Source organism: Armigeres subalbatus, chromosome 2 (genome assembly GCF_024139115.2).
Source record: "Armigeres subalbatus isolate Guangzhou_Male chromosome 2, GZ_Asu_2, whole genome shotgun sequence".
Classification (NCBI taxonomy): Eukaryota; Metazoa; Arthropoda; class Insecta; order Diptera; family Culicidae; genus Armigeres; species Armigeres subalbatus.
In genome coordinates this window covers 68,698,044-68,716,932 of record NC_085140.1, presented here as the reverse complement: position 1 = coordinate 68,716,932, position 18,889 = coordinate 68,698,044, and the positions used below count along the sequence as shown (strand labels likewise).

At 40.4% G+C, this 18,889-nt stretch overlaps 1 protein-coding gene across 9 annotated transcripts in view; it reads right to left on the bottom strand.

Annotated features, from left to right (window-relative positions):
- Nucleotides 1–18,889, bottom strand: part of LOC134208868 (uncharacterized) — a 184,479-nt gene that overhangs the window by 70,090 nt on the left and 95,500 nt on the right. For 2 of the 9 annotated variants that reach the window (XM_062684810.1, XM_062684819.1), the window contains exon 1: nt 4,851–6,227. The exons of 2 other annotated variants lie outside the window; for them this stretch is intronic. The gene's annotated coding sequence lies outside the window, so the exon portion shown is untranslated. Of the gene's footprint in view, nt 1–4,850; nt 6,228–18,889 lie in introns of those variants that run through there. 5 more of the 9 variants (XM_062684811.1, XM_062684813.1, XM_062684814.1 and 2 more) reach the window with 5 other exon arrangements.

Genomic DNA, 18,889 nt, shown 5'->3' with positions numbered 1-18,889 from the left:
CGAAAGGAGGTTTCCGAACCTCTTAAAAGGGTGCTTCCGAGCAGCATGAAAGAGGTATTTCGAGCCTCTTGAAGGGAGTCATTGATCATCTAGAAATGACGTTGTTGAGCCGTTTGAAAGACTTCCGAGCCACTAGAAAGAAAGTTTGCTAGCCATTTGAAATGGGCTTTCGAGTCTCTTGAAAGGGGGCTTCCAACTCTCTTGAAAAGGGAGCTTCCGAGCCTCCTGAAACTGGGCTTCTGACCCTTTTGAAAATAGGCTTCCGAGCCACTTGTGAGGGTTGGCTGAAAGAATTCCGAGCCCTTCGAAAGGAAGTTTCCGAGCCTTATAAAGGGAGGCTTTCGAGCCTCATGAAAGGGGTCTTTCGAGCCTCGAAAGAAAGTTTCAAGCCTCATAAAAGGGGGCTTCCGTCCCTTTTGAAAAGAGGCTTCCAAACCACTTAAAAAGGCTGGTTGATAGTAGAATTCTGAGCACCTCTAAAGGAGGTTTTCAAGCATCTTAAAAGGGGATTTGAAAGGAGGCTTTCGAACCGCTTTGGAAAAAAGCTTTTATGCCTAAAGAAATGATATTTTAGTTACTAGATAAACATTGTCGCTTCGGTTCCCTTTGTTCTGCTGTCCGGAACATGTTGGGTACCAAGCTGTCAAATTGTATGGATTTTCCTTCTTTGACATTTAGCTCCCCTATCTTCGCCAGCAAAAGATGTTCCGGACATCGACGACAGCGACAATATTTATCTGGTAACTAAAATAGCTTTTGCCTCAAGGCTTCTGAACCTTCAAATTCAATATTTTAGTTAAGAAGTATATTCTTAACATATTTCATAATCAAGTAGATTGCTTTTGAAGATTTTTTTTTTGATCTTTTGTCCCACAGCCCTTCATACACTGTGTTGGCTGTGCTGAACATGATTCGATATGTTTTGATTTACTGATTCGATATGTTTTGATATGCATATTATGTACAATACAAAGTCTTGCAATATAAATTTCTACAATCATTAAGACCTTACCAATAACTTTTTTATTGGAATTGTAATACGTCATTACGCCATTACGCATTTTCGTCCGAGGTACCCCCTGGGGTCAGCGAAGGTACCCCCGGGGGTACATGTACCCCAGGTTGAGAACCGCTGCACTAGATAATAAGCAAATAAAATTAGTCAAACGAAATTGAACTTTCATGAACCTCCGTGGTTTTGCCATGAAAAGAAAGCTTAGAACACAAGGAAAAGGATACAGGGTATTTTAAAATCTTTCGTCGGTGAAATTTTGGATACGCCCTATTTTAAAATTGTAGGATTTTCCCATACAAATACATGTTAGCTATAAAATAGAATTATTATTAATGTTTTCATTTTCAATAGTAATTGATTCAAGTATTTTGAAAATGCCAGTAGCAATACGGGATTTTATAATTGAATGAATGTTCTTTGACATTCGGATAATGTGTCCAGCCTACGTAGGCCTGTCATATTTCGCGATTCGTCTAGATATATATCTGATGAAACAACAGTTCCAAACGAGAAAATTTTCGATTTTTATTGCACAGTTTACTCTCCTGGTCTCCGAAAGATCAAGGGGGGATGATAAAAAATAAATATTAAAATGAAAAAAAAAAAATAAAAAAACTCCTCGGATTTATTAAAGAATGTTTTGAAAATCCTCAAAATTATCCAAATTTTATTTTGTTGCCCCCTCAATTTTTTGGCAAAAAAAATCCGAGGGGGGGAGACAAAATAGTTTTTAAATATTTGTATCAGCCTAATAAGCTATTGGATAAAAAAAGGAAATTTTCGAATAAGGCGTATTCAAAATTTCATCAATTAAAGATTTTTAAACACCCCGTATCTTTTTCCTGAAGTTCTATGCTTTCTGTTCGTGAGAAAATCACGGAGGTTTATGAATGTTAACACATTCGCGTCTGGGGGTACCGTGCTTTTTTTTGAGAACAATCTTTTACATTTTCACTATTTTTTTTGCCTTTCTCGTATACTAAGTACAGTGTTGATCTGATTTTGTCACTTCCTGATATTGTAGACCCCCGATTTTATCACGTTTTCGACCCGATTTTGTCACCTCAAAATTGACAAGAAATAATGGGTACGGTTCACGCATTATGCCTTTCCATAATGCATAAACTGATTCATACTTTTTAAATGTGCCTTATTAATCACCCTAAAATTCACCAGGGGTGATGAAATCGGGATATCACTGTATACGTAAATGCTATAGGATTACTCCACAACCGAACTTTGGATAAAAGGCTCGGAGACCCATCGTGTTAAAGGTCGTTCAAATGACTAACTAATGTAAATACATATTGATCTAGGGGGAATGACGGCTTTGGCAGATTTTGTTCTATTATTGGCAGGGGGTTTTTTATGTCTGACTATGCTCAAATTTGGCCTAAACATTCTTTACTTATCAAAGAGCATTGTGGCCAAATTTCATAAAATTTGGTCGACAAAAACCCCCCTGCCAATAATAGAACAAAACCTGCCAAAGCCGTCTTTCCCCCTACATTTCAATTGATATTATTTTAAAAAGTTGTTTATAACAGCGATTTAAAATTAAATGCGTATGGTGCAGTAATGAAAAGAAATCAAAATGACCAGTTTCGTAGGTGACAAGCTTAATGGTAAATGAGGTTAAAATGGATCACAAAAATACAACACTAGAGAACGGGTTGAGCAAAAAACCTAAAAAAATGGGTTTGATCCCACGTTCCCAGTACGCTAGACAGGTGCTTTCCCTAGTAAGCTACGAAGGATTTCGGTCGTCTTCCGCAGCTCATCAGGTACTGATGAGACCAAATTCCCAATATCAGGTATCATCTCACAATCTATTTTTAAAGCCAACTCTTTCACAAGTATTGTTTTATGCAATGTCAACCGAAAACTGTCTTCAGTGCCTCGTACTTCCCGAACACCCGTAATCCAGCCGAAAGCGAGATTTCTGGTAACTGATTTTTACGTCGTTTTTGTTATTACGTCGAAAATGTTACGTCGCAAATTGCATTATTTTGAGAAGAAAATTCCAAGTACGTCACTTTTTGTAACACAACACTGATGTAATATCACATACGATTTGCGACGGCGATGATGTGCATCAAATCTGATGTGATTATTTTTTTTTGCTGTGTAGACTTACAAGAAGCTAAAGTCTCATGTCCGTTGAGGACAACAGGTCTTACGAGCGTTTTGTATATGATACATTTGGAGCGATTGTGAATATTTTTAGTTCCTTTGAAATTTTCTCCAGAAGTTCCTTCCAAAATTCTAGGACGAATTTCTAGGAATTTACTAAATTCAAATAATCCTTTGAAAATTTACCTATCTGGTCAACAAAATTATTCACTCAATTTAAAACAAAGTTTGGCATCTTTTCGTAAACTCCTTGAGGTATTTTTAATTCTTTTGGGTATTCTCCTTAAAATTCCTTTGGCAATTATCTCAGGAATATAAAAAATCTTCAGATATTCTTTCGGACATCCCGTATTTTTTTCCGGTAATTTCTCCAGCAATTTTTTAAGTAATTCCTTTGGAAACTTCGTTGCATTTCATCAAAATTTCCCACAGGAATTCCTTCAGAACTCCTTGAGGAATGCCTTTGGAAGATTCTTTAGGAAATCCTCCAGACGTTTCTTCGAAAATCCCTCTAGCAACCCTTCCGGAAATTCGTTTAGACCTCTGGAAATTGCTCTAGAAATTTATTTAGGATTTCTTTCGAAAATTTCTTCAAAAAGTCATTCAAAAATTCTTTTCGATCTCCATCGGAAACTGTTTCATTCTTTAATATGTTTACGAAAGAATTCACTTAACAAAATTTTCTGAGAAGAACTCCAGCAGAATTCCAAAGGACCTTCTGGAATTGGTAAGGATTTTCAATAGGAAACTTCGAGAAAATATCTGGGGTAATTTTCAAAGACAGTCCTAGATGATTTTCCGTAAGAATCCATGTAGTGTTCAACGGAATTCCTGGAGGAATTTAATAATTTTTTACTGGGAGGAGTTCCTGGAAAGGTTCCCGAAAGTATTTCTGGAGGTTTTTTGGGACGAATTTTTGAAGGAAAACCTGAAGAAACTTTCGGTAAGAATTTCTTAAGATATTTCCCTGAGAATTCCTAAAAGAATTCCAGGAAATGTTTCCGAAGGAATTCCCAATGAAAATCTCAAATATTCAGAGGAATTTTCAAAAAAAAAAAAATACGGAAAAAATTTCCGAAGGAACTGTTGTTTCCCGAAGTTTTTTTTTCAAATGGAACTAATTGGATTTTCCGAGGAATTCTTTAAAGAGTTTCTCCTCCGAAATTTATTAAAAATGGCAGAAAATCAGTTTATTTTCAAAAATAATTTTGTCGTTTGTACCTAAATTTCAAGAATAAAAATTCTATTGTGTTACGTGTTCCATCGTGACTCAGTTTAGCTCCACTTGTGATGTAAACTGAAGAAAACAGTAGAAAAATTTATCTGAATGATTAATTCAAACTCTAGTTTTTTTTTGTTGGGGAGTTAGAACTACTGCGTCCAATTGTAGTAGAATTAGATTTGATACAATTGTAATAGAAGTCCCTACACAAATGTTTATGACAATTGATATAATTATTGTGGAAAAAACTAACTGAATCATAAATATTTTTTAAAGTGTCCGTTATATCGGGGAAAAATGTAGTGAGAAAACAGATTGAGAAAAAAAAATCTTTACTTTTACGCAAAGTGCTAGGAAGTAAAGGGGATTCTTTGAAATACATTGTTTTCTTATAATAAAACTTTTTAGTCCAGAGTTTTTTAACTAGTGGTTTGATTTATTAAAACTTGAATGAACCAAAATAAAATATAGTTAACTTACCCACTCTTTTGTTATCTGACAATTGAAGCAACGTTGTTTGGTAAAAACTAGACTATTACGTAGTTCATTTAGGTTCATAACATGTAGTTCTTCCCCTGTAAAAACTCCATTTATCCAGAACGAAATAAATATCACAATTTAGTTAATTGAACGCCACCAATTGACTTTAGTTGCTCGCTGATAGCTGGCCGGTTTGTAACCTACACTTTGGCCGCTGGCCGTACGAGACACAATCACCGATGACATAAAATAGCGAACTTTGCGATGCACATCACACGCGTCGCGAACAAATTAATTCCACTTCGGCGAAATGAAACAACGAACTTGCACTGCTGCACCCGATGTTGCTGATAGATGACCGTCGTTCGACGACACTCTGTAACTTCTAAGAAACCACACGGCCAACCACAGTAGGGAAACTCAATACCACCTGCGCACACATATCCGATGCTTTCAAATTTAATTAACCATAATTGGATTTGGATTCAAACACTATGGGCACCACAAACCGGGCAGAACGAACTGAAGCAACAACTCTTTCATCGCCGGTCGGTATCTTTCAAACGCCAACAACTGCTCCTACGATTTCTTCTTGTTGTTATGCCTAGAATTTGTTGCACTACAGTACAGACAGACCACATCACAGGTTGGGCCGTGAGAAAAAGATTTCATAACTCCCGAGGGCCCCGTGTTCTGCTAGGTGCGATCCTCACTTCTGCACTTTTGCTGCGGTTAGCTCAGCGCTCAACACATATCCATCCATATACCTACTTCGTCTACATCTTCTTCTCCATTTGCTCTTTTCAACGAGTGTAATGATTTACCTCACGTTTTATTAGCACTAAACTTCTAAACATAAAACAGTCGAAACAAAAAATCCATTAGAACTGGTTTTCTGTTTGTAGCACGACCGCCTTCGCCGAACATTTGAACGCCGCGTCCTCGATATCTATGAAAAGGAGGCGCTCTACAGGCGCCCCGTCTTTGGCATCCATTCAGTTTCAGAGTTCCCAAGATCCAGCAGTGTACCTCCTCCCAGTGCCACCCGGTATTTATATTTCAATTCGATTAGGGTCGCGCATTGAAAGATCACTCCCGCCACGATCTTTGCCGCAACTCCGCAACTTCAGGTTCGATAGTTTTGCGCTCCAATAAATTCACCTTCTGTTGCCGCCGGCTCAAGGTACTGCACCAGCAGCAGCCGCAGCCGGAGATTCCCATGAAAACATCTCGCGCATGTTGTTCTCATTTGCAGTTGTCCTCCAAGTGCAAAAAGTACCTCTTACTAAACTGGACTCCCCTCTAGTAGTGAACTGTCGCGTGAACGGGCACGCTCAAACGTTGCACGCGAGACGACACCGATCCTAACCGGTCGACCAGTGACGATCAACTGCTGACTAGCGGTGGAGGGCCAAGGCTTCGAAGCGAGTGTGGTTGGTTGGACTGCACACAAAAGCTAATAACAGAGGGCCGCGAGGAAATGAGAATGATGCAAGTTTTGTTATGCTTTGGTGTCGGGAGAGCGTGGTCGATTGCACTGTGAGCGGGTATGTTCTGTTCTAGACGTTAGGGATGCTCGTGGAACTCGGTTTCAATTCGCGATTGTAAGTTTTAATACCTTTCTAATATAATCCGGAAATGATTTTTTTCTCTCTTCTGTGCAAAAATATGATTACCTAGCTCATTTTTTCGCGGTTGAAATATTCCCTGGTTAACCTAAAACTGTTACAACTTATCTAATGCCACTTGAATTTGCTATAATTTTTTGTGAGTTTTTTCTTGTTAACTTTTGTGCCATTGCAGTTGACTAAAAAATCAACTAAAATCAAATCGCGTAAAATAAACCTAGATGTATATGATTAGGTACTTGAAATTTTTCAATTTAAAATAGTGCTTAAAAATGTCACCAAAGAGATGTTGACCTCCCGGTTGATATTTCTTCTCAATATTGCATACTGTTCGGGTGTTTGATCAATTTGGGTGAAAGAAATTTCAAATGGAAATCAGGCATTCGTTAGATTCGGGCATTCATCATTGAATCGAGATCCGATAAAATTGATAAAAAGTGGTATATGATAAAAGTCATTGATTGGCCGAGAAACAACAAATATGCAAAGGTGACCAAATGAATAGCCTTCTTAGGATTAGAAATCTAGTCTCACTGCACATGTTTTGAAGTTTCATTAATTCAAGACCAATAATGATATCTATAAGGAAGGGCACAGACTAGATTTTACAATTATGCAAATTACAGAGGGATCTCCCTTTTGAATTCAGCGTACAAAATCCTGTCGCGTATTCCGTTTAATAGACTGAGACCGGTTGAGGAGTCCTTCGTTGGCGAATACCAGGCAGGTTTTCGTGAGGGCTGATCAACGACGGAATAAATGTTTAGCTTGCGGATGATTCTTGATAAATTCCGGGAGTACAACTTACAGACTCACCATATGTTCATTGATCTCAAAGCTGTGTACGATTCAGTGAAAAGAAATGAGCGGTGGCAGATAATGTCCGAACTTGGTTTTCCGGCGAAATTGATTAGACTGGTACGTGCAACGCTGGATGGCTCGAAATCAAGTATTCGGATCGCAGACAAAGTGTCAAACTCGTTTGTGACCTTAGACGGGTTGAACCAGGGTGATGCACTTTCGAATTTATTGTTCAACATTGCACTCGAAGGCGGTATTAGGAGATCTGGCGTGCAGAGGAACGGCACTATTATCACGCATTCGCATATGCTCTTGGACTTTGCGGATGACATCGACTTCATTAGAATCGATCGCAGATCAGTAGTGGAGGCTTTTGTCCCACTGAAGAGGGAGACGGTGAGGATAGGCTTAACCATTAACTCTACAAAGACAAAGTACATGGTGGCAGGTAGAGATAGAGGAAGACCTACCCAAGTAACAATTACCATGCTGGTTGGATTTATTTAATTCTTATAGTGGTTTTATGACAGCAACCGACATGGCTAGTTTCTCAGTTTTATTGGCGCTCTTATTACTATCACTATAACCACTCATAAATCTGCTGGAAAAGCTTCAAACGTCAAATTCCGATTGATCTTATGAGCAACTCTACGGTCGTGCTGAAGAGCTTAATAAGCCATATTTTCAAAGTTCGATCAAAGCCACAATTTTTAGTCATAATGTGGTCAAATGAATAACCCCAATAAGAATATTTGCATTGCAAAGAGTTTATAACGGTGTAAAATAAGAGCAACATTTTTCTGCTCGGAATGCATGATGGCCATATTGGAAAAGGAGAAGTATTTTCAAGTCGGTGAAATTTATCGCTGAAATCCATAAATAAATGATATTTTCATCGCGTAGAACACTTTTCTTGCTAAATGATTGGAATTGGGTGAAACATTAACAGATTAGGAGGATATTTACGATGTTGATGTTTTAGGTATTTTCAATTTAAAGCACTAAACTACATTATTTTGCCGGCGCGTGGTATACAATCTTATTTTTACCAAGCTTTCACCATAAAATCGAAAGCGCAGCTTATTTCATAAAAAGCATATTGAAAAACAAACCTGATAAATATTATTTTGTTGACATCCTCATCATGAATTTCATCATCAGTCATTTTGTTATTATTTTCCGCAATGTTTTTTTCCCTTTTTAAAGCAAAATTTTTGACAGCTGCCGCAGCCAAATTCCCTTTTTTGCGGGTGGTTCAAAAAGGGTTTTTAAAATACTCTTATAAGAGGTTTATAGTGGTTATCTAGAGAGGGCCACTTGGCCATATTTTATTCTTATAGTGGTCATCAGAAAGTTGTCGTGTAGTTATGAGTTTTATTGTTAGTTCTTATAATTTGATCTTGAAAACCATTCCAAGAGTGGAATAAAACTTGAAATGTTACTTGGGTAGTGGTGTTGGTGCTGAGGTAGAGTTTGAAGGGGATGTGTTTGAAGTTGTTGAAGAATTTGTTTACCTTGGAACGCTTGTGCCAATGACGTTTCCCGTGAAGTGAAAAGACGTATTGTGGCTGCGAATAGTGCCTTTTACGGATTACTTAACTAGCTTAGTTCCCGCAACATGCAGACGGAAACGAAATTTGCTCTATACAAAACTCTGATTCTACCACTTTATGGACATGAAGCACGGACGATAAAAGAGGCGAACCGGAGAGCTTCCGAGGTTTTCGAGCGAAAAGTGCTGCGAAAAGACGCATGAATCATGAGCTGTATCAAGTATACAAAGAAGAAAATATTGTGAATCGTATAAAATACGGCAGACTTTAGTGGGCTAGTCACTTACTGCGAGTCTCAGAAGAAAGAATAGCGAAGACAATATTTAACAGTGAACCAGATAGAGGCAGGCGACTTCGTGGAAGGCCACGAACACGCTGGCTGCACGCGGTGGAATCGGACCTGGGGACCCTAAACGTTCGGGGAAACTGGAGGAACATCGCCCAAGACCGACGATTATGGAGCTCTACAATACGCCAGTCAAACAGACACCTGAAATTATCACTCAGGGAGTGGGGTGGACGGAACGCCAGACCCACTAAACCCACCCAAACAACGGAAGGTTACTTGAGTTACCCTCTCTACTAATACCCTGGTTCCCCAAGGAACTGCCTCCCAGCATTACTTCTGGGAGATAGGCAGCACTTAATGTACTCGCTCATTCACACTCACACACGCACTCATCCCGTATGAGTCTTACTTGGGTGCTCTCTCTAATATATCCTCTGACACACCCTGACACTCTTTTTGACGCACCTTGAGTCTTACTTGGATGCTCACCACTGACATACCATGTGAGTCTAACTTGGGTGCTCACCCTTTACGCACCATGTGAGACTATCTTGGATGCTCACCCTACCACCTGATTCACGCTCTAGCACACAAATCTGAGACTTATTTGGGTGCTCACTCTAGCACACTCTGCCACTCCTCTTGACACACGCTCTGACACACCATGTGGGTCTTACTTAGGTTCTCACTTCTGACATGCCATGCGAGGCTGACTTGGGTGCTCGCCTCTAACAGGCCACGCGAGGTTGACTTGGATGCTCACTCTACTCTCCTCTGCCATGCCTCGAGGTGTCGATAGCGATAGGTACCAACAGCTCTACGCTACGGCATGTGCAGTCCATACTAACACATATGCGCTCAATCTTCTGCCATGCCTCGTGGTGGCGACTGCGGTTACCACCCGCTGCGACACTCATACCTCGACATGTGCAAACCTCTCATTCACTTCCCCGCGCTCAGCCTGTTTTCACTCTAACTAACCAATCACAAGTTAGTCATGCTTGTCGACTGCTGCTCGGCGCGCCAGATTCTCTGCAAGCTGCAGGCAATCTGAGTGGTTGCAGTCGAAACTGCGTTCCATTTCTCCACCGCTTGGCACATCCTCTGGATAAGGGTATCCGAGGTTGTGTCCCGACCGCAAACGTCTAGCATAGCTCTTCTTTCGACGTCGAAACGAGGACATACGAACAGTATGTGCTCTGCAGTTTCGTCAACACCTGGGAAGTCAGGGCAGACGGGGCTCTTTGCGTGCTCAAACCTGTGGAGGTACTGCCGGAAGCAGCCATGGTCTGACAAGAATTGTGTCAGGTGGAAGTGAACTTCCCCATGGGGTCTGACCACCCAGCTCGATATTATTGGTATCAGCCGGTGGGTCCACATACCTTTAGAAGAGTTATCCTACTCGCGCTGACATCTGGCAACCGAAGTCACCCTGATGCGTTCGCGGGCTCCTCTAGTGCCACGTAGCTCGAAACACTCCTCGTCTTCCCGGATGACCAGCCCGACTGGCATCATGCTCGCAATCACGCAGGCTGCATCGTGTGATATCGTGTGGTAGGCAGATATCACTCTGAGACATATTAAGCGGTACGTGCCTTCCAGCTTCCGCAGGTAACTGGTTACCCCCAGAGCTCTCGCTCAGGACGGGCTGCCGTACCTAAGAATAGAGTATAGACGGCAACGCCTGCCAGTAGCCTACGTATAATGGCACACACCTTGAATCTGTTGGACATCATCCTTGATAATGCCGCAACAGCAGTCGAAGCCCTCTTGCACGCATAGTCGCTTTGATGCGATCGCGACTTCATCCACGTGAATCACTGCATGTTGAACCGACTTGCGGTTGTTGACGATAACCACCTCCGTCTTATGTTGAGCGAGCTGCAGCCCTTTAGAGCTCATCCAATCCTCCACCGTGTTAATCGCGTGTGCTGCGGTCAGTTCTACCTTGGGAATTGACTCCGCGTAGACCTCCAAGGTTGCGTCATCTGCGAAGCCGACGATCTTAACACCAAGAAGAACCTTTAGCTTCAGAACCCCCCCCAAGTAGCACACGCAACATCTTCCTGAAAGCACCTTGTTTCTATTCAGTTTCATTAAAGGCATTGGAATAACATCAAAGCACGAAAAAGTTGCATCAAGATGTCAAAAACGTTCGAATTATGATCAATGTTTCATTAAAATTGCAATGCAATGCGTGTTTGACATTTGGAAACAAACAAACAAAAAATACTGCACTTCATGTTGCAAACACGAAACGAAATCATTAAGTTGCATATTTTTCACCATGTACCTTCAATGCGTCTTTGAAAATTGAATTGTTTGTTTAAATTAAGTTGCAGATAAGTTGAATGTATCTTCATGTTTAATTTAGCATCATTCAACGTTTTGACAACTCACGTTTTTTTTTCCTGTGATGATGCAATCAAGTAACATTAAACCCGAGTGCAAAACTTCATAATCGTATGGTTTTTATTGTGAGTCAACATGCAATCCCTTCGAAGTGTTGAATGGTGCTGTGGTAGAGTGAAGGACTATCAATCACGAGATTCATAAATCGAATCCAGTTTTATACTTTTATTTTATTTGTTTTTAGCTGTAGTATTTTGCATCATTATTGCAATTTTACTGCAATCGAAGGATGTTTCCGTAGGCTCCACCTCTTGCGCTTTTTAGATTGCAAGAGAATTATATTTGATGGCACATACGCAAAGATTGTTTCTTTCCGAATAGTTGCAACACAGTGAAATGTTCAGTAGTGAAACAATTTGTGCTGCTTGGGCCGTCATACATAAGGTTCCATAGTACCGGGCTCAGCATTGAACCTTGCGGACCTCCTGCGGTAATAGGTACGCTTCTCTAACCGGCATCGGTCTCTAATAGTACACGGTTCTGGAAATAGCTTTCCAAAATCCGGTACAGGCCCTCCGGCTGGCTAAGCCGGCGGAACGAGAGCGCTTTGGTATCCCAGCTTGCACTGTTGAATGTATTCTTCACATCAAGTGCCACTAGCGCATAGTATCGAATACCCCGCCTTTTCTGGTGGATCGCTATCTCGGCGGTCTTTACCACCGAGTTAAGAGCGTCCAACGTGGACTTACCCTTGCGAAACCCGAACTGGTTGCTAGACAGGCCGTTCGTACCTTCTGAGTACGGGGTCAGCCTGTTGAGGATGATCCTCTCTAGCAACTTGCCCGTCGTGTCTATAGGGCAGATTGGTCTATGCGCCGATGGGTCACCCGGCGGCTTTCCGACCAGTTTCTGTCTTTTCCATCTTTCGAAGAATCAACACTCATCTAGGCATATTTGCATAGCTAGCATGAACATGTACGGGTTCGCTATGATTGCTACCTTGGAAGCGCTGTTCGGAACTCCATCAGGCCCTGGAGCTTTGTTCGTTACCAGGGATTTGACCACCGCGAGTAACTCTCCGTTCGTCACCATTTCGGCCGCACCCATATTGCCTTGCGGTGCAGGAGGCCAGGGAGTAGTGGCTCGGGACGGGAGGAGTACCTCGATAATCCTCGCCAACATATCCGGGACCGGTCGGGGGGTGAAGAGCTCCCTTTGGTCTTGGCCATCACTATCCTGTAGGCGTCACCCCACGGATTCGCGTTGTCGAAACACGCCTGACCCCTTGGGCCAGCTTCCTGTAGTCAGTCCCACTAGCCTGCACTCCGCGCTCAGATCATTTCACCGGTCTTGGTGCGCCTGATCCAGCGCCGAAAGCTTTTCGGCCGCTCGCATCGATTTAAGGACTTCAGCGTACTTTGCCTTATCAGTTTTCACCAACAAGGCCTCGCCTTTGTCCTTAGTTTTCTTTGCGGGTCGAGATGCGTTCGACTTCCGCTTTGCCCTACTGACAAGCTGCCAGGGATTTTCGGTCCCTTGTGCCGATAGCAGAGGCTGGCTGGTACCCTCTTGCGGCCCGGCGACTTGCGCCTGGTTGGTGCCTTTCGCCTTTTTGGACCGAAAAGTCACCTTCTCGGGTCGACGCCCTTCGGGCTCCTCTTCACCCTGATCTGCTCCGTCCAGACGACGTTTGGCCTATATGGTTGCACGTAGGTTGGCTTTGCTCTGAGTGCCTTCGCCGGATTGGCCGTCAAAAATTAATTGCGAAATTAATCGCCTCTTGTGTCATGGTTGCTCCTCCAAGGAAGGAGAAGGTATCGGTGTATTGCAGGGAGTATTGCAGGGAGTATTGCAGGGAGGCTATGCAAGGGTTGACACTTACGTGTTCAGAGCCAGATCAGCGCAAGTCAGGAAAGGGCATCCGAGCCTACTCCCACCCAGCAGGCAAAGCTTGGTGGCAGGATTGGACAGCGTGCTACAAGGCCCACAACGGTTTTAGGGGACGGAAGACAGCCTAGCCATTAGCCCACTCGCCGTTTCAAGTCAGTGTCACCCGGCTCTACTAAGAGAGCAGAATGTCAGACTGCCAGCCCTCGCTTTCACAATATTACTATATCCAAAACAAGGTCCGTTAAAACGCGGCCAGAATGCCATAATCAGGATCTCGCTGGCATTGATCCTGATGTGTAATTGCATCTCCTTGGGCTTGTGCGGTTTGAGCGGCAAACGGTCGCTTTGATAGGGCCTGCTTGCGGACACATGCAGCTTTTTGTAGAGGTTTAACAGAGCCCGCTGCCAAGCCCCACCACGTCATAGGCAAGCTTTCGTAGCAGTCCACAAAATCCGAATTTGGCCAAACAATAAAAACAGTTATAGCAAATTCATTTTGGGGTCAGTATGACCCTAGAGTCCAGACAACGTAAGTTTTTTGATAAAAGTACACTTTAGAGCTTATTTTCAAGATTTAACGAGCAAATTTGCAGATTTCGGCAAGTTTTACCAAACTACCAAGAATTAGGAGAATCGGTTGAAAACTAAAAAAATGGAAGACTTTCCAAGTGGCCTGGGGTCATAATGACCCCAGAGCACAGACAAAAAGCTAAACAATGTCACGAAATATCTTGTTAATAATGGCAGTCAACATAAAATTGGGTCTCAGTTCACCAATATCAGATTTAGAGCAATGTTTTGTGAGACAAAGTTATAGGATTATTCAAACGTTTTTATTTCACCGAATTGGAAATAACATTCGAGAAAAGTTCTTAGCAAATTAGTCCCAGGCACTGAAATGGCATTCTCGACACTGAATCCTATCAGAAGCCGAATCAAATTATCATTTTACTACAAGATAAATTACTGGTTTTCTTACAAGCCGCATAAATTAGCAAATTTATTAAGTATCATAATTTATAAATCGGAATTACCGTGGATAATCAAAATTCGGTCACACTCAAACTTCGGACGCTTCAATTCGTATGGGAAATTTTCTGAAATATTTCATCGAAATGTTTCGTGAAGCTGGATCGGAAAGACTTATAGTTTTCGCTTGTTTTAGTATAGTTACATTTTAATAAGACATGTTAAAATAATGCGATGAAATGATTAAAAGACAGTCTGAACTGTGCAGTGAAAATTATTCTTCCCGGTACGGTGTAATCAGCTGTCCGAAGTTTGAATCTTTGTGTCCGAAATATGAATACAACCCCGCCGGTCCCAGTCAACACAAGATCGTATATGATGTCACATAATATGCTAAAGTGGAGGCCATATAGGTACTTCCCCATACAATATGTAGGGGAAACTGGACACACATGATCCCCGGGGACACATGATCCCCCCCTGTTTTCTCGAAAACTAATCACATTTTTATACCAGTGATATGTGCAAACGAATCTGTTAGATAGATTATTGAATCTGAGTAACATTTGATATTAGTTACTTTATGTATATGGGTTTTACATAGGTTTTATTATTTAAGCATTCTCAATCCTTTTTTTCTTCAAAGGAGAAAAGTTTAATAACTTTGAATATGTCCAACCAAAACGTACCAAATTTTTACTGGACAAAGTTTTATTATTGTAGAATTGAATAAATTCATTCAAATAACTATTGCTTATGTTCCATTGAATAAAAAAACAAAACAAGATAAATACTCAACATGGACACACTTGATCCCCCATAGTTTGGACACACTTGATCCCGATATTGCATATATTATGTCGTTTGTTGTATACCGTCGCATATTATTGTATTGTATTTAACTAATTGATCTGTTTATTTTCTAGTTATTTTCTAGTTACAAAGTATAAATAAATGTTATTTCTCTTTAATTTTGTTAATCAGTTAATACACGCGCAATTTGAATTTCTCAATAAAATTAATTCATTAACCAGAACAAAGTGTAGTTGAACATACTTAGTTTTGATTAGTTTTATTAAATGCATTTTACATTATTTTCAATGAGGAAGAGTGTGAATTAAGCTTTGAAAATATTCAACAAATCACAGGGCTTAAAATCAGTATTGTTCGATCATTCGATTTTTTTCGATCTATTCGATTAATTTTTTTTCCCGTTTGAACGAGGAGAAGTTTGCTTACAATCACCTTTTATTTGTAAATCTTCTTAAAGAATTTTTAATAATAGGCTCATTCAACATCTTTTGGTAAGTCGTTTAAGAGAAATCGCATTTGTGTAATAATAACACTCACTACAAAAATGATGATACGTGATACTACCATATTGATGTATAAAGTCATCATCCTGGTATGATCACGGTTGTGGTATTGGTAGTAGTCTGGCGATCTCGATGTACCGTTGTCGGGGGAGGCAATGGGTCAAATAGGGGTGAGAATGAGTCACTGTTTCAGCTACCTAGAATGATTGTAAAATAGATTGAATGCATCTGAGGGCAAGAAGATCAAAATATAAGAGACCTTTTTGAACAATTTAAAAGAATAATTAGATTCTAAAATTACAAAGATATATTTATGTATCGATCAACAATTTTTGGTATCATAACTGTATCAATCATAAAGAGAGATCCTGTCTTTTAGTGGAGTGAATGGTTTGCAGATAAATCATCATCACCATGTCAATTTTGTTGCTATAGCAGACATTCTATCTATCACTATTACTCTATTCGAGAACTAAAATACTTGCCTTGCTTAATACCCACAATATTTTATTTTCGCACGACTGATATTACGGCAGACTATGAAGAATTATTAGGATTTAAGGCTAGACCAATTCAACCTTTCATTAGACTTGGAAGAACCTAAACATGTTCAGCTCATAAAGGGATCAATTTCCCTATATGGGGATTAAGTCTCCTGCAAGTTTTGAAAATGCCAAATTTTCTATCTTTCGGCAAAATCGATATTTTGGTAATTTTCATGGACAAATAATTGCTTCCAATGACGTTTATGAATAGTTCATTAAATTCTTTATCAAGTCCATCAAGAAGCGTACAAATCGGTCCATGTTACATCGAGAAATATCCTAAACAAAAAGTGGGGATCATGTGTGTCCAGTTTCCCCTACGTATATCGCCTCCACTTTAGCATCTTATGTTGCATCATATACGATTTTGTGTTGACTGGGGTGTCCGAGGTTTGAATCAAACAGAAGCTGGACATTGTCATAAATTGCAGACATTTTTCGCAATATCTTGCACATTTTAAATACGTAGTTCAAAGATAAATACTATACTTAGTGATTGCAATGGTGATTTAAACGGTGTGATTTAAAATGTGAGTTAACAGGATGATTATACATCAGAAAGTGCTTAAGCGTCCGAAGTTTGAGTTTGCACGGTAGATCTGCTCGAAATATATTGGATAATACATCCATTCGATATATGTACCACTCTTTTGTATGTGTGTGACTGGACATTGAAAAGCTCCAATGCAACTTTTCTCGCATAACATAACAGAGTATCTAGCGCGGAAAATTAAAAATATACCACTTTTTGTGAAATGGATGTTAGTGCGAGCAAACATCTGTTTTAAATCATCTCATTCGTTCAACCTTCGTACCCTCGCAATAATTAATTACATAAGATTCAACAAACACCTAATAATTAGAGTTAACTTATTCAACTTATAACGATTTGAAAACGAATGATCAGGGCAGATCATAGCCGATTTAAGGCGCTGGTTTACAAACCCACTAAAGTATCCAATAACGGCATTACAGTTGATGGAAAAAAAAGTAAAACGCCCGGAACAGTTTTAATGTTCCTGCCCATAACATCGACAGTAGCATAATAATAGCTACTGGAACATAAAATTACACAATTTCATCATTCCACAACGAATCGCTCAAGTTATAACGTTTCGCGGGTGTGCTGTGGTGCTCTCCCCGTTGCGTTGTTGCCTCAGGTGGTGTGACTACGAGGTATTTGCTTCTACAAAAGCTCAAAGCCAGGAAAGTTCATTGAAAGCAATTAATGTGCAAAATGTACACAAGCTCGAGCAATCATCACGCGCATCACGGGGCCTGGTAGGTATGTGTCGGCAATGGCTGTAATGACGACGAAAGAGGGTGGTGGCATGTGTGTAGTCCAAAAGGTTCTCCTCAAGCATATTCCGGATTTATTTACTACTCGAAACATATTTCTAACTGATAATAAAATATGTGTGTATTGTGGAATCGATTCAAAATGGGTCCATGCAATATTGCGTCACTGATACGTTTTAGACTGGTTCCCCCTAATGAAAGTGAATTTACCAGACACATGAGGGGTGAGAAGTGTCTTTTCGGAAGAAATGGTCGAGTCGGCACTCATTGCGTGAACGGAAGATGCAGTTCGCGCACGCGGAAAAAAAGATGCAAATTTAATTAAACTGATGCCTACGTGGTCGCGTCGTGGGCCTGAACGGATGAAGCTCATTTAGTGGAACGAGATGTAAGATTGCGAACATCTTCATTGTTGCCCAGACGAGTGAGTGGATGAACTAATTTCAGATTGCTAGGTATAAAAGACAGCGTGGTGTGTAATTGCTGCTGCAATTGTCTCCAAATTACGATGAAACGGTGTTTCGTTTCATCTTTTTATACACCAAGTTCTTGATTTTATAATTTGTTACCTCTTTATGGAAGAGAAGCAGTCCTCGCACTGTTATACGGCTTAGTTAATTTTTTTGTGCAGTTTAAACCACAAAGAGATCGCGTGTTTTGTATTAATGTATTAATGCATTAAAGCTTTTTTAAAGCGGAATTTATTTTTAAAGATACTTTTGACAAAAATGGAAAATTTGATTGGGCTTTGCAGAGTATACCCTCTACAATACCCTTCCCCTTCTTATCCAAGATGCGCGGGTACAAAGCAAATCCATGCTGAGGGTGAGTGAGTTCGATTCCCGGTTCGGTCTAGAAAAATTTTGGGTTGGAAACTTCCCTGGACATAAAAGTATCATCGTATTAGCTTCATGCTATACGAATGCGAAAATGGTAACTTGGCTTAGAAACCTAGCAAATAATAACTGTGAAAATCCTTAATGAATACTAAGCTGCGAGGCGGCTATGTCCCAGTGGGGGATGTAATGCCACTGAAGAAGAAAAAGACTATAATATAAAGATACAACACATTGAGTAAAAGTGAGGTATCACAAAACTAGTCCTGTTTTCTCTTGAGAAGACGAACACAGTGATTCAATAGAAGGCTCGGATAAATATGATAAAAAAAGACTCAGGGTGGTCAGGGAAAAATAATAAATTATTTACTGATTGATTCAGCAATTCATCCTTAGATAGCGCGATTCGTTCTAAATCATTACTAACAGTGCAGTGACTGGAGAGTAAATTCACAGTTCTTACTCTTACTTTCTAAATCATTTCTGATAGTTAATTCACAGATTTTACTCAACTATGACCACAAGAAAGCCCCCCGAAACATCCGGTACGTCAGTAAAAAA